The 12,656-nt window shown below is 44.1% G+C and overlaps 1 protein-coding gene across 3 annotated transcripts in view; it reads right to left on the reverse strand.

Moving 5' to 3' along the window:
- Window positions 1–12,656, reverse strand: part of LOC126249630 (pancreatic triacylglycerol lipase-like) — a 486,518-nt gene that overhangs the window by 165,533 nt on the left and 308,329 nt on the right. The window lies entirely within an intron of this gene.

Below are 12,656 nucleotides of genomic sequence, written 5' to 3' on the forward strand. Positions count from 1 at the left end.
TGTAGCCCTCACATTGCAGCAGTGTTAACTGCCACATATTGCCGTAAATTATGACCCGAATAACTGCAGCTTTAAGCTGTCACGGGTGTTACTTTAATTTTTGTTTCGGCCTCCGATCCTTCATAATATTCTCTGTTCTTTTTATCGCGTCTGCCAAGAGCGCGTAAGAAGAAGTAATCTAGTTACACAATCCGGTTGCGAGTGGTGTGGTGACCTGGGCCACTGCCCGTGGTTGCGAAACGAGAGATGAGACTTACGTTGCGTGGCGGCTGGTCACGCTGTCACACCCACCAGCCAATCTCGCCACAACGGAACGAAAACACTTCTAGGTTCTAACCTCACTTTGTGACCTGACTATATTCACGCCTAGGTATACATGTTCGAAAAATTTGCGGTGTGGAATTGAGCCTGACACGATGTATTCCATAACGGATAGAAGGAAACTGTGACTGCGTCTTATACTGGGTGATCAAAAAGTCAGTATAAATTTGAAAACTGAATAAATCACGGAATAATGTAGATAGAGAGGTACAAATTGACACACATGCTTGGAATGACATGGGGTTTTATTAGAACCAAAAAAATACAAAAGTTCAAAAAATGTCCGACAGATGGCGCTTCATCTGATCAGAATAGCAATAATTAGCATAACAAAGTAAGACAAAGCAAAGATGATGCTCTTTACAGGAAATGCTCAATATGTCCACCATCATTGGTCAACAATAGCTGTAGTCGAGGAATAATGTTGTGAACAGCACTGTAAAGCATGTCCGGAGTTATGGTGAGGCGTTGGCGCCGGATGTTGTCTTTCAGCATCCCTAGAGATGTCGGTCGATCACGATACACTTGCGACTTCTGGTAACCCCAAAGCCAGTAATTGCACGGACTGAGGTCTGGGGACCTGGGAGGCCAAACATGACGAAAGTGGCGGCTGAGCACACGATCACCACCAAACGACGCGCGCAAGAGATCTTTCACGCATCTAGCAATATCTGGTGGAGCGTCATCCTGCATAAACATCGTACGTTCCAGCAGGTGTTTATCAGCCAGGCTGGGGATGATGCGATTCTGTAACATATCGGCGTACCTTTCACTCGTCACGGTAGCAGTTACAAAACCAGAATCACGCATTTCCTGGAAGATAACGGTAGATGTAGTAAATCCAACCCATACCTTTACTTTCTCGTCGTGCAGTGGAGTTTCCACGACAGTTCTAGGATTTTTGGTATCCCAAATTCTGCAGTTGTGGGCGTTGACAGACGCTCGGAGCGTGAAATGAGCTTCGTCGGTCCACAACACGTTACTCAACCAATCGTCATCTTCAGCCATCTTCTGAAACGCCCACACCGCAAATGCCCTCCGCTTCACTAAATCGCCAGGTAACAGTTCATGATGCCGATGGATTTTGTACGGATAGCATCGGAGGGTACGCCTAAGTGCCAACCAAACAGTAGTGTATGGAATGCCGGTGCGATGTGCGACTGCACGACCGCTGACTTCCCCGTGCATAGACGAACCCGCTATAGTTTCCATTTCTTCCTGAACTGTGTCAGCAGCATTACACCTTGTGCTCGGTCGGCCACTACAGGGTCTATCGTCTAAACAACCCGTGGCTTCGAACTTCGAAATCATTCTCGCCACAGCTGCATTTGTCAACGGATCTTTACCAGTTCGAATCCCCTTCCTATCGTAACGCTGAACTAGCACATTTATCATTCTGATAATACAGCTTCACTAAAAGCGCCTTTTCAGGTAACGTCAACATGCTGCGACTGCTGGCGCATCTGATTCTCTCTCTCTCTTTTTTTTTTCTCTTTATTGTGATTTTAATACCAGTATAACAGGTAGGCTGGCAGCAGCACAATACGCCGCTCTTCAGCCAAAGATAGTACAATGATAAAACAGAGAAGACACATGGGTTGGAACAAAATGGCGGGGAAAAAACAGTAGACACAGGAACATAAAAAACATGAAGCTGTTCACACTCGATGACAATCCACACTACAAACTGTTGACACGAAGTACAGACACTGAAGATGTCGATGGCACTCGTGAACGATGGAGTGTGACGGTGAGCACTGAACACTAAACACGACGGTACACACGAGGCACTGATAGCGATGATCTCTGGCGCACGAATGTCCACTTAGCGTGTGCGAGTCCGGAGACCTGCCAAGAGGGGAAGAAGGGTGAGGTGGGGGAGAGGGGAGAACAAGGATGCCAATGGCTGAGGAGATGGGGGGAGGAAGAGAGGGACAGGGGAGGGGAAACCCGGGGGAGGAGTGGGGAGAAATGGAGGAGGGAGGGAGGAGGGAGGGAAGAGGGAGAGAAGGGTGGGAGGGTGCCCAAAGGAGCAAACACAGGAAGAGGGAGGGAGGATCAAAGTTGGTAGGAGGGTTAGATGGAGGGGAGGAGGGCATCATCAGGGAGAGGGAGCTGGCGGAAGCCACCTTGGGAGAGGGTAAGGAGGGTGGAGAGATGGAGACAACCAGGTTGGACGTGGGAATACAGGCGCGGCAGCGGGTGGGGGCAGGAGAGGTTGGGAGACTCAAGCGGGTGAGGAGGATCGAGTTTGAGGGAGGTGTACAGGATCTGTATCCTTTCAAGGAAAAGGAGGAGGTGGGGGAACGGAATGAGATCGTACAGGATCCGCGTGGGGGAGGGCAGACGGATGCGATAGGCGAGGCGGAGAGCATGGCGTTCAAGGATTTGAAGGGATTTATAGAAGGAAGGGGGGGGGGGATTCTCTCTCTCATTACAGCTTCTTTTATACACGATTGTCATGCGCAGTCACTGACGTTTTGCTGTTCAGCGCCATCTATCGGACATTTTGTGACTGTTTTTATTTTGGTTCTAATAAAACCCCATGTCATTCCAAGCATGTGTGTCAATTTTTACCTCTCTATCTACATTATTCCGTGGTTTATTAAGTTTTCAAATTTATACTGACTTTTTGATGACCCGGTATTACTGAGGAATTTATTTTCACACTCATCTACGGAAGGTGGACATTTGACGTATTAGGTAAAACATATAATAAGTCCAATATTTGCTTTCAACATTCGCATTCCCTAATTACTTTTAATAAGTGTGGCTGCCTAAACACAGACAACAAAGACAATGTCAGTCTGCAGGCTTGCGTGGCCGTTGTCATTGAAGGTAAAATCTTCTAGGATGTTAAATGGCATCATGGTCCACTTTAATCTTACACGATCGAGGAGTGACATACACGAGATGGAGAAAAATATGTAAATACCGAAAACACAACACGTTACTATGCCTAACAAGTGCTGGAAAACCGCTGGCATTCAAAACAACTATCAGTAGTCTTGGAATGTATAACTACAGCTCTCGTGTGGCTTTCAACGGAATCTTATACCAATACTCCTACAAAACGGTGACAAGGTCAGGTAACGATGCTAGATGTGGATAGCGATCACTCACTCTCCTCTCCAAAAAAGATCGCAGTGGCTCAATAACATAGAGATCTGATGACTGTGGCGGCCAGGGCTAATGCGACAATTCATCCTCGTGCTCACAAGACTACGCGAGCTACGTGAACAGGTGTTCTGTCGTCTTGGAACGCATCATTACAATCGGGGTGCCGACCGCTGTAGCCGAGTGGTTCTAGGTGCTTCAGTCCGGAACCACTCGGCTGCTACGGTCGCAGGTTCGAATCCTGCTTCGGGCATGGATGTGTCTGATGTCCTTAGGATAGTTAGGTTTAAGTAGCTCAAGTCTAGGGGACTGATGACCTCAGATGTTAAGTCCCATAGTGCTTAGAGCCATTTGAAGCATTTGAACAATCGGGAAACAAACATTGTCCCATGGGATTGATCTGATCAGCCAAAATGGTCGCATAATACTTGGCAGTAGCCGCGCGGGATTAGCCGAGCGGTTTCAGCGCTGCAGTCATGGACTCTGCGGCTGATCCCGGCGGAGGTTCGAGTCCTCCCTCGGGCATGGGTGTGTGTGTGTGTGTGTTTGTCCTTAGGATAATTTAGGTTAAGTAGTTTGTAAGCTTAGGGACTGATGACCTTAGCAGTTAAGTGCCACAGGATATCACAAACATTTTTTGAACTTGGCAGTAACGCGGACTTGCAGAGTACCCATCATGGGGATCGTGGAACACCACAATATGCTGCCCACATCGTTACAGAATCCCCGCCATGTTTCATTCTTGGGTCGTAGACTCAGCCAGAAGTTGGAACCAGTGTGGAACAAGTCATCCGACCAAATGACTTTCTTTCATTGCTCGACAGTCCAGGTTTGATGCTTTCGGCACCAAGTTTTCCTGTTACGGGCATTAGCATCACTGATGAGTGGTTTTGGAATTCCAGCTCTCCCCGCAGTTCCTTTCTTATCGAGCTACTTTCATTTTGTTTTGGTGCTGACAGGTTCGCGAGTGAGACATTCAATTCCTCAGTCACTTTTGCAGCTGTCGTACTCTTATTTCTCGTCACACTCCTCTTCCGTGTCACCATTATTCAACGCACACTTTCGTCCTTGGCTTGTCTAATCGTGCTTTTTCGCTTTCCTTGTAGGCGGTATCAATCTTTGTTATGGTGCTTCTTGAAACACCAAACACTTCTGCTACCTCGGTTACAGGAGCACCCACCATATGAGCACCAACTATTTGTCCACATTCAATTTCACTTAGCTCCGACATAATGCACTCGCAACTACGCAGAACACGGTTGTGACCACGACTGACACTTGCAGAGCATTGAGGACATTGCACAGGTACCGTTCGTGGTCAAAAACAACAGCGCACCCTGTAGGCTTGACTAGTATCTGCATTTATGTTCAAGCATGTATTTCTCACAGTATTTCCTTATTTTAGCCCAACCCTTGTACTTGTACGCTTCGACGTGAAATCTTTACTTACTAATATCCAGTGGAAGATACTATGGAGAACGCAGGCGAGAATGTATGTGTGTGACCCGATCGAATTGTGTCTATGATCGAGTTATTTTGTGTATATGGGAGAATTTTATGAAAAATCATGCATTGTTGCAATGGGTTTACTTCTGCCTGTGTGGGTGACACATTTGTTGTATACGATTTTGAAGTGCCTGTGTTATTCTGAGTTACGATGCGAAGTTCCTTTGGACATGCATGCACGTCCAAAGGAACAGGCACTGCAGCGACTACAGGCGTCATTAGATACTTTGAATATATTCACAATTGCGCATATGGACAACCATCAGCTGTAGAGCGGAATGACAACAATGAATATGTGCCGGACGAGGACTCGAACCCGAATTCCCCGCTTATCGCGAGCGGTCGCCTTACCATTTGCCTACCCGTGCACGATAGGACCAGAACCAAGCTTCAATACGTTGCAAACCATGCATCTACGACCTGTACTCGTTCGTACATTATGTACATTCCCGCACAGGTGAGACATTTTATTTGCAAGTCGCTCGCCTTGTGTAGATGGATAAATACGATATTACAGTGCCTGCCACCGCAATATCGTATTTATCTGCCGACACCGGGCGAGCGACTTTCAAATAAAGTATTTCACCTGTAAGGGAATATTCATAATGGATGTGTGATGTCGCAGACGCGTGGTTGACGACATATGGAAGTTTGGGTCTGGCCATGGGTCGTGCACGGATAGCCAAATGATAAAGCGAACGCTCGTGATAAGCGGGAAATACGGGTTCGAGCCCCGGTCTGGCAAAAAATTTCACTGTCGTCAATCCATTCTTCAGCTGATGGTTGTCCATATTCGCAATTACGAGCACATTTAATGCATTTGTTATATGGCCACACACTAAAGAAGAACTTCATGGACTCGTAAATGAGGTTCATCAAAAGCCTACAAACACAAATAGTTATTTAGAAGCAACTTCGCATCACCACCCGGCCTAGAAGCAAACAACGCTCAACACTGTGCTCTTGCCTTCGGTATCAGTGACACCATCGGCTTCGAATCGGAACTGAACTTCTTATATGAGACACTGAAGACCAACGTCTGTTATGATTTGTCCATAGTTTTCAAATGAAATATTACTAACGAAGCTAATAAGAAGAATGAGGAACCGCCTCTCACTCAGTTTACCGTTCATTTCTAAAGTTACTAACCGCATAATCAGATTTCTTCGGAATAATTGTATAAAAAAGCTCATTTTTCAGTCAGAACAAAATAAAAAGCTTTTTACGTGGCAAACGGACGCTCCTGATGACCTCCACACTGAGGAAATCTATGAAGTGGCGTGTGGTTGTTGCAAGAACGTATTAATGGCTACGAACACCGCATGCCGTGAAAACGAAGTGTGAGATGTGCGGCTGCTAAACATCAGGCGAACTACGGTCAATACATAGGTTTCAACAACGTAACGAGCTGGCCACCCGCCCCATAGCCGCCGGAGCGTATTAACGATGAGGGCCGGTGTGCCGGCCAGCATGGATGTGGTTTTTTAGGCGGTTTCCCACACCCAACTAGGTGAATAACAGGCTGTTACCAAGTCCCACGTCAGCTACACGATTCGCAAACTTTCAGAAAACGTCCGCACATTTTCACATCCAGACAGTTGGTGTATACATATTCTGTCCCGTGAGGTAACGTCGTGGCGAGAGGAAGAGCATCTGGCTACCCCTCAAATAAACCATGCCAAATCCTAAACCGCGTCGATGTGGGACAAACGCGAAAGTAAAAGTGAAAGAACGTACGGGTGCTAGCCGAGGAAAGGAACTTTTATAGAAGGAAATTCCGGAAGCGGTTGAGAACGAATGTAGTAACTTCAATAGTGAAGACGGATATAGGCTTCCAGTTTCCTGGCTTCCCTCCATCAAAGTAAATACGCAGTCGCGGTGTTCGAGGAGTGCTAACAACGACCAGGAAGCAGACGCCTCAAAGGGACGACAGTAATATTTTGATAAACATTCTCTCTCTTTTTCTCTGCCTCTTTCGCTATCCATCGAATGACGTTGGCCCACCAGTAGTATCCGGAAGAATATCACCCTATAACACCACCTGTTCACAACAAGCGCGGGAAAACTTAAATTTATAAGCAAACGTGACATTGGTCTTTGGCAGTGTTCAGCTAACCGGACACATCAGAAGAGCCTGAAGAAGACCCAAGCAGATGGATCGCAACTTCGATTGTGTAAGAAGAAAGTGAAGAGAATCATTACGCGGCCTAACATCCTAGAGGATTTTCTCTTTAATAAACAGAATGCGTTGAAAACATTTTGCGTGCTGTTTACAATAAAATGTAGCGAAAATATTGGGCCTATTATTTGTTATACATTATAAACAAAATGTACACTTTCAATAGATGTGTGTTGGAAAAATGTTCAAATGTGTGTGAGTTCTTAAGGGACCAAACTGCAGAGGTCATCGGTCCCTAGACTTACACACTACTTAAACTAACCTAAACTAACCTATGCTAAGAACAACACACACACCCATGCCCGAAGGAGGACTCGAACCTCCAGCGGGAGGGTGCTTGTTAGAAACACTTTAAAACGATAAGAGTAATGAAATAAAACTGATAACATAAATAGTGAAAAGGTGTCACAATATCTTCCTCGGTAGATTATCTTGTCTATAGTAGGCTACTTATGACAGAGTATAGTTGATACATACAGTATTATTACATAATTTTACAGTTCAATGCCTTAGAAAAATGCCCCCGCTATACTGAGACAAGTAAGCATTGACACCTCGCTCTTAAGATTTAAGAAGGAAAGTAGCTGTAATTCCACCCTCATTTTATATGTAGGCAACGTTAGACAGTTAAAATTGTTACAAATAAAAATATTTTGCCCATTAAAAGCGTCATACGAATTGCCCAAACCAAGATTCTGAAAAGACTGCGTTTACTTTGGAAATTATACCACCTCTTTTATACTTTCATTACTTTTTGTCACTCCCGAATACGAGTTGGTGGTATTAATTAAAGCGTCGACTCATTGGGCGCGTATGTCCAGTTTCCTACCGTTCCACGGCACACCGACGGAGAAAAGACGCGAGTCGATGGGACGATGAACAAGGTCACCATTTTTTTTTTCCGGACGTGCCTCTCGGTTCCGTAAAAAGTGAGAGTTATCAGAGTCACGTCAGCCAGAGGCAGTGTGTGTGGGAAGTGCCCATACAGCATCTAAATGTAGAGAGATGAAATAACAGCCTGCAATGTGTAGAGTCTTCTTTTAAATTATTTTTAGCTTTCGGGTCGCCTCATAGGACTGCCTAGATACGTATTGGATCTGAAGCAAATGTATCAAGACGACTTATATTAGATTCTTAATTGCAGTAGCTTAATAATTAGTGTACAAACATAATAAATCTATATTTTGACTAAAGTTCAGTCTTGATCACAACATTTATGTTTCAATGATATAGGTAACCCGTTTCGGTTATTTTCACATAACCATCATCAGACCCATGGCTCCCTTAGGATGGTAGGCGGAGCTCTCTTCAGCTGCTACGAAGTCAACTGATCAGTTGACTTCGTAGCAGCTGAGGAGAGCTCCGCATACCATCCTAAGGGAGCCATGGGTCTGATGATGGTTATGTGAAAATAACCGAAACCGGTTACCTATATCATTGAAACATAAATGGTGTGATCAAGACTGAACTTTAGTCAAAATATAATAATCTATTGATCATTGTATTCCAAAAATGCTTACAAAAAAAATAATAAATCTGATTCCAATCCGATTCCAACATTAAAATCATTCGAGAACGGTATTTCACTCTGCAGTGGAATAGGCGCTGATTTGAAATTTCCTGGGATATTGAAACTGTGCTCCAGACCACGACGCAAACTCAGAAATTTTGCCTTTGGCAGTAAAACCATTAACGACTCGCGACCCACCATCACAGTTTTATGTCCGCCGGTACCTCTCTCCTTCTTTCCAGACTTCACAGAAGTACTCCTGCGTACTTTGTGTTGTGTGTTGTACTTTTCGTTTATTGCATATTACGGGCTTCTTGACTGTTGTGAAGGTATTCTTGCAGAAACAAAGGTGATTAGGGTAACAAACGAGTAAATCAAAATTATATTATCACTGTGTAACTAGCCACAGGAGACCGTGGGCACCTAATAACAAAATACTCAGAAGATACCCCTGAACAACCTCTAAGTTTGTCGGTGGATTTCTTTTTCTCACTGTAGGTTGAATGTCTTTGAATGCCAGCAGTAAAATGACAAGACGGTAACTGATGTTTCAGGCCGCTCATGTTTCTTAGTGACTATGTTCAGCGTTATGCAAAAGCGTTTCTTCGTAGTTACGGCATCACCAATAGCTTTTGTTGCTTAGACTAAAAACATTAACAAATATTGAGGGCTGTAATGTTGTATTCCATAACCTCTGCATTTTGTCTGTCTATGGTCATCAAGGTTTTAGTGTAACCCAACAATGTTGACATTTCTTAGACGCAGTGTTCCACAATCACTTGAATAATTGTTTCTAGAGAAACCGTTTAGTGCACACAAATGGCATTTATTGGTGACGGGTTTCAGTCCAAAGGCGGGCCATCTCAGACCGTACGCTGCAGTATGGAGTACTAAACTGTAGAGAGACACACAGATCAAATATAAACAATGTAATAAAAATAAAACGAAGTTATACGCAAAATTGATGTGTGTAGATGGATGCACTGTGCAGGAACTGGAGAAGTCTCCCGATTTTGTCAACTGCTGGAGAAGCAACGGTGTGTTGTTGTTAAATAGCGAAATCTCCAACTCCTACTTCTGTCTACACGGCATTCGTAACCAATAGAATAAATGCTTATTGAACACATGACGAAAAACTTAAGTTACTAATTTAAAAATGATATTTATTGAATTAGTTTTCAGATTAAGCACTATATTTGTGACACAGATAACGGGAAAATAAAATGTCATACATTAAAAAGCCGATAACTTACCCTGCCCTCTACAGGACAGTCCTAGTTTTTCAGCAACGTGTGTAGCGAGTCTACAAAATTTTTGTTACCAGCTTGCTTATGGTACCTAAATATAATATCGGCTTAAGTTGCTTATTTTAAGTTTACACTGTAAAAATAACATATTAAAATGAAAATTAACATAAAGAAGAAGCCAATAACATCGCTGTTCCATTGCCCTCTACAGAACCATCTGCCTGTACAGGACGCAGCTGGTTACATAGCAATGTGTAGCATAGTGACCGGTAAGCTACACATTGCTACGTAAACGGCTGCATGATGCAGAGGGCATTGGAATAACTATGTTATTAGCTTCTTCCTTTATGTTAATTTCCGTTTTAATATGTTATATTTTACAGTGTAAACTTAAAATAAGTAACGCAAGATGCTATATTTAGATACCATAAGTAAATTGGTAACAAAAATTTCGTAGTCACCTTATACATGTGTCTAAGTAACCAGTGACACTTTATACATACGTACTATCCTGCAGAGGTCAGTGTATGTTATCGGCTTTTTACTTTATGCTATTTTATGGTTTCATTCTTTGCATCACAAACATAATAGCAGTCATCTTACAATCAATGCTACAAACAGATATCACCTTTAAGCTACTAACTAGAGTTTTTCGTCATGTATTCAATAAGCATTTATTCTGTTGGTTACGAATGACATGTGCAAGCGACTGGGAGGTGGAGATTCCACTATTTAACACCACATCGTTGCCTCTGCAGCAGTTGACAGCATCTGACAATATTATGGGGAAGGCGAAACAAAGACTGCGCTTTGTTGGCAGAACACTTAGAAGATGCGACAAACCCACTAAAGAGACAACCGACATTACACTTGTCCGCCCTCTGCTGGAATGTTGCTGCGCGGTGAGGGATCCTTATCAGGTACGATTGACGGAGGACATCGAAAAAGTGCAAAGAAGGGCAGCTCGTTTCGTGTTATTGCGCAATAGGGGTGAGAGTGTCACTGATATGATACGCGAGTTGGGGTGGCAGTCACTGAAACAAAGGCGGTCTTCTTTGCGGCGAGATCTATTTACGAAATTTCAATCACCAACTTTCTCTTCCGAATGCGAAAATATTTTGTTGACACCCACCTACGTAGGGAGAAATGATCATCATAATAAAATAAGAGAAATCAGAAGTCGAACGGAAATATTTAGGTGTTCCTTTTTCCCACGCGCCATTCGAGAGTGGAATGGTAGAGTAGTAGTATGAAAATGTTTCGATGAACCCTCTGCCAGGCACTTAAGTGTGAATTGCAGAATAACCATGTAGATGTAGATCTGGAGACTTCCAGAGTTCCTTCTCCGTGCATCCGTCTCTACACAACTTTGGGTATGACTTCGCTTTATTTTTAATTCATTGTTTATGTTTTATCTGTATGTCACTGCCGGCCTCCTTAGCTCAGTGGTCAGGTCCGGGGTCGATTCCCGGCCGGGTCGGAGTGAATGAGTAGTAGCACAATTGAGACTAACTATAAACTTGACCGTAAGATTTATGGCTATGAAGTAAATGTATTTTCTCCACTGGGGAATTGGGTTTTGTGTTGTCCTCATCATCATTTCATCATCATTGACATGCATGTCGCCCAGTGTGGCGTCAACTGAAAGATTTGCAACTCCAACTTCCCCAGGTGTGGACTCCCAGCCATCAGTGTTATGCGACCATTTAATTTGTATGTCCCTCTGTATTTACAGTACTCTATATTACAGCGTACGGTGTGAAGATGGTCCGCATTTTGACTGAAATCTGTCACCAATAAATGTTATTTGTGCGCTGTAGATTTTTTTTTAAGTGCAGTTGTCAAATTGATCACTGTTTTCCCAAAATATTTTCGAAGACTCTTGAAAAATGCTATAAATTATCATAACGATATTGTTACGTCTTTCATAAACGATTATACAAACCACGGAAGTAAATCCATGAAATACGATAGAATATGAGGCAGCTGGTTTTCGAGATATGAAGTAATAAATACGAGCACGGATCCCAATCGAGTTGTCTGACACCTTCATGTTTTGAAAATCAATGTAATAGATTAAAGAAAAACAAAATCCTGTCTCTATACAACAAATCATCGCATATAATACTCTCATATGCAATCACGGTAACAACAGTAGACGCTACATCTATTGAAGGTGATCTGTAAGTATCCAGTAGAGAAAAACCTGTATAGAATTTTCTCCTCGGTACGTCAGTGCCAGTGACTCAAAGAGAAATTATAAATGGTGAAGGTATGTGATAGCTGCCCAACGCACGTGTCGCGAAGTATGGAGATGGGAGCCCACCGTGCAGGCAGAAAGCGAGCGCCGAACAAACGCTCGGCCGGAAGTGCGGGGGAAAGGGAACAATGCGGGCCGCAGCGTCTTGACCTAGAACAACACGAGAAGGTCGTCGGGCAGCCTTTCTCCTTTCCCCGTGATTACGAGCACGAAACGAAACCGAGTGCAGCGCGCTGCCGCTGGGGTGGGGCGGCCCCCACCTGCCCCCTCTTTCCCCTCCGCCGACGTGACTCAGAATCAGCTGAGCGCCGCCAGTTGAGCTACAGTGGCGTTGCCGGCAGTTCGGCGTAGGAAGTGGCTATGCCATTACCGTCCTCTGTTCTCACTTCATAGGAGCGCCAAGAACTGGAAGCAGCAACACAAACAGAACACTTCGAGCAGGCATGTGACAGCAAAAGCCACGATTTCTGCATTCAGTGTCTCGTTTGCCGCCGGAACCCACAGTCCTTTTCTTTC

This window comes from Schistocerca nitens, chromosome 3, assembly GCF_023898315.1.
Source record: "Schistocerca nitens isolate TAMUIC-IGC-003100 chromosome 3, iqSchNite1.1, whole genome shotgun sequence".
NCBI classification, from domain to species: domain Eukaryota; kingdom Metazoa; phylum Arthropoda; class Insecta; order Orthoptera; family Acrididae; genus Schistocerca; species Schistocerca nitens.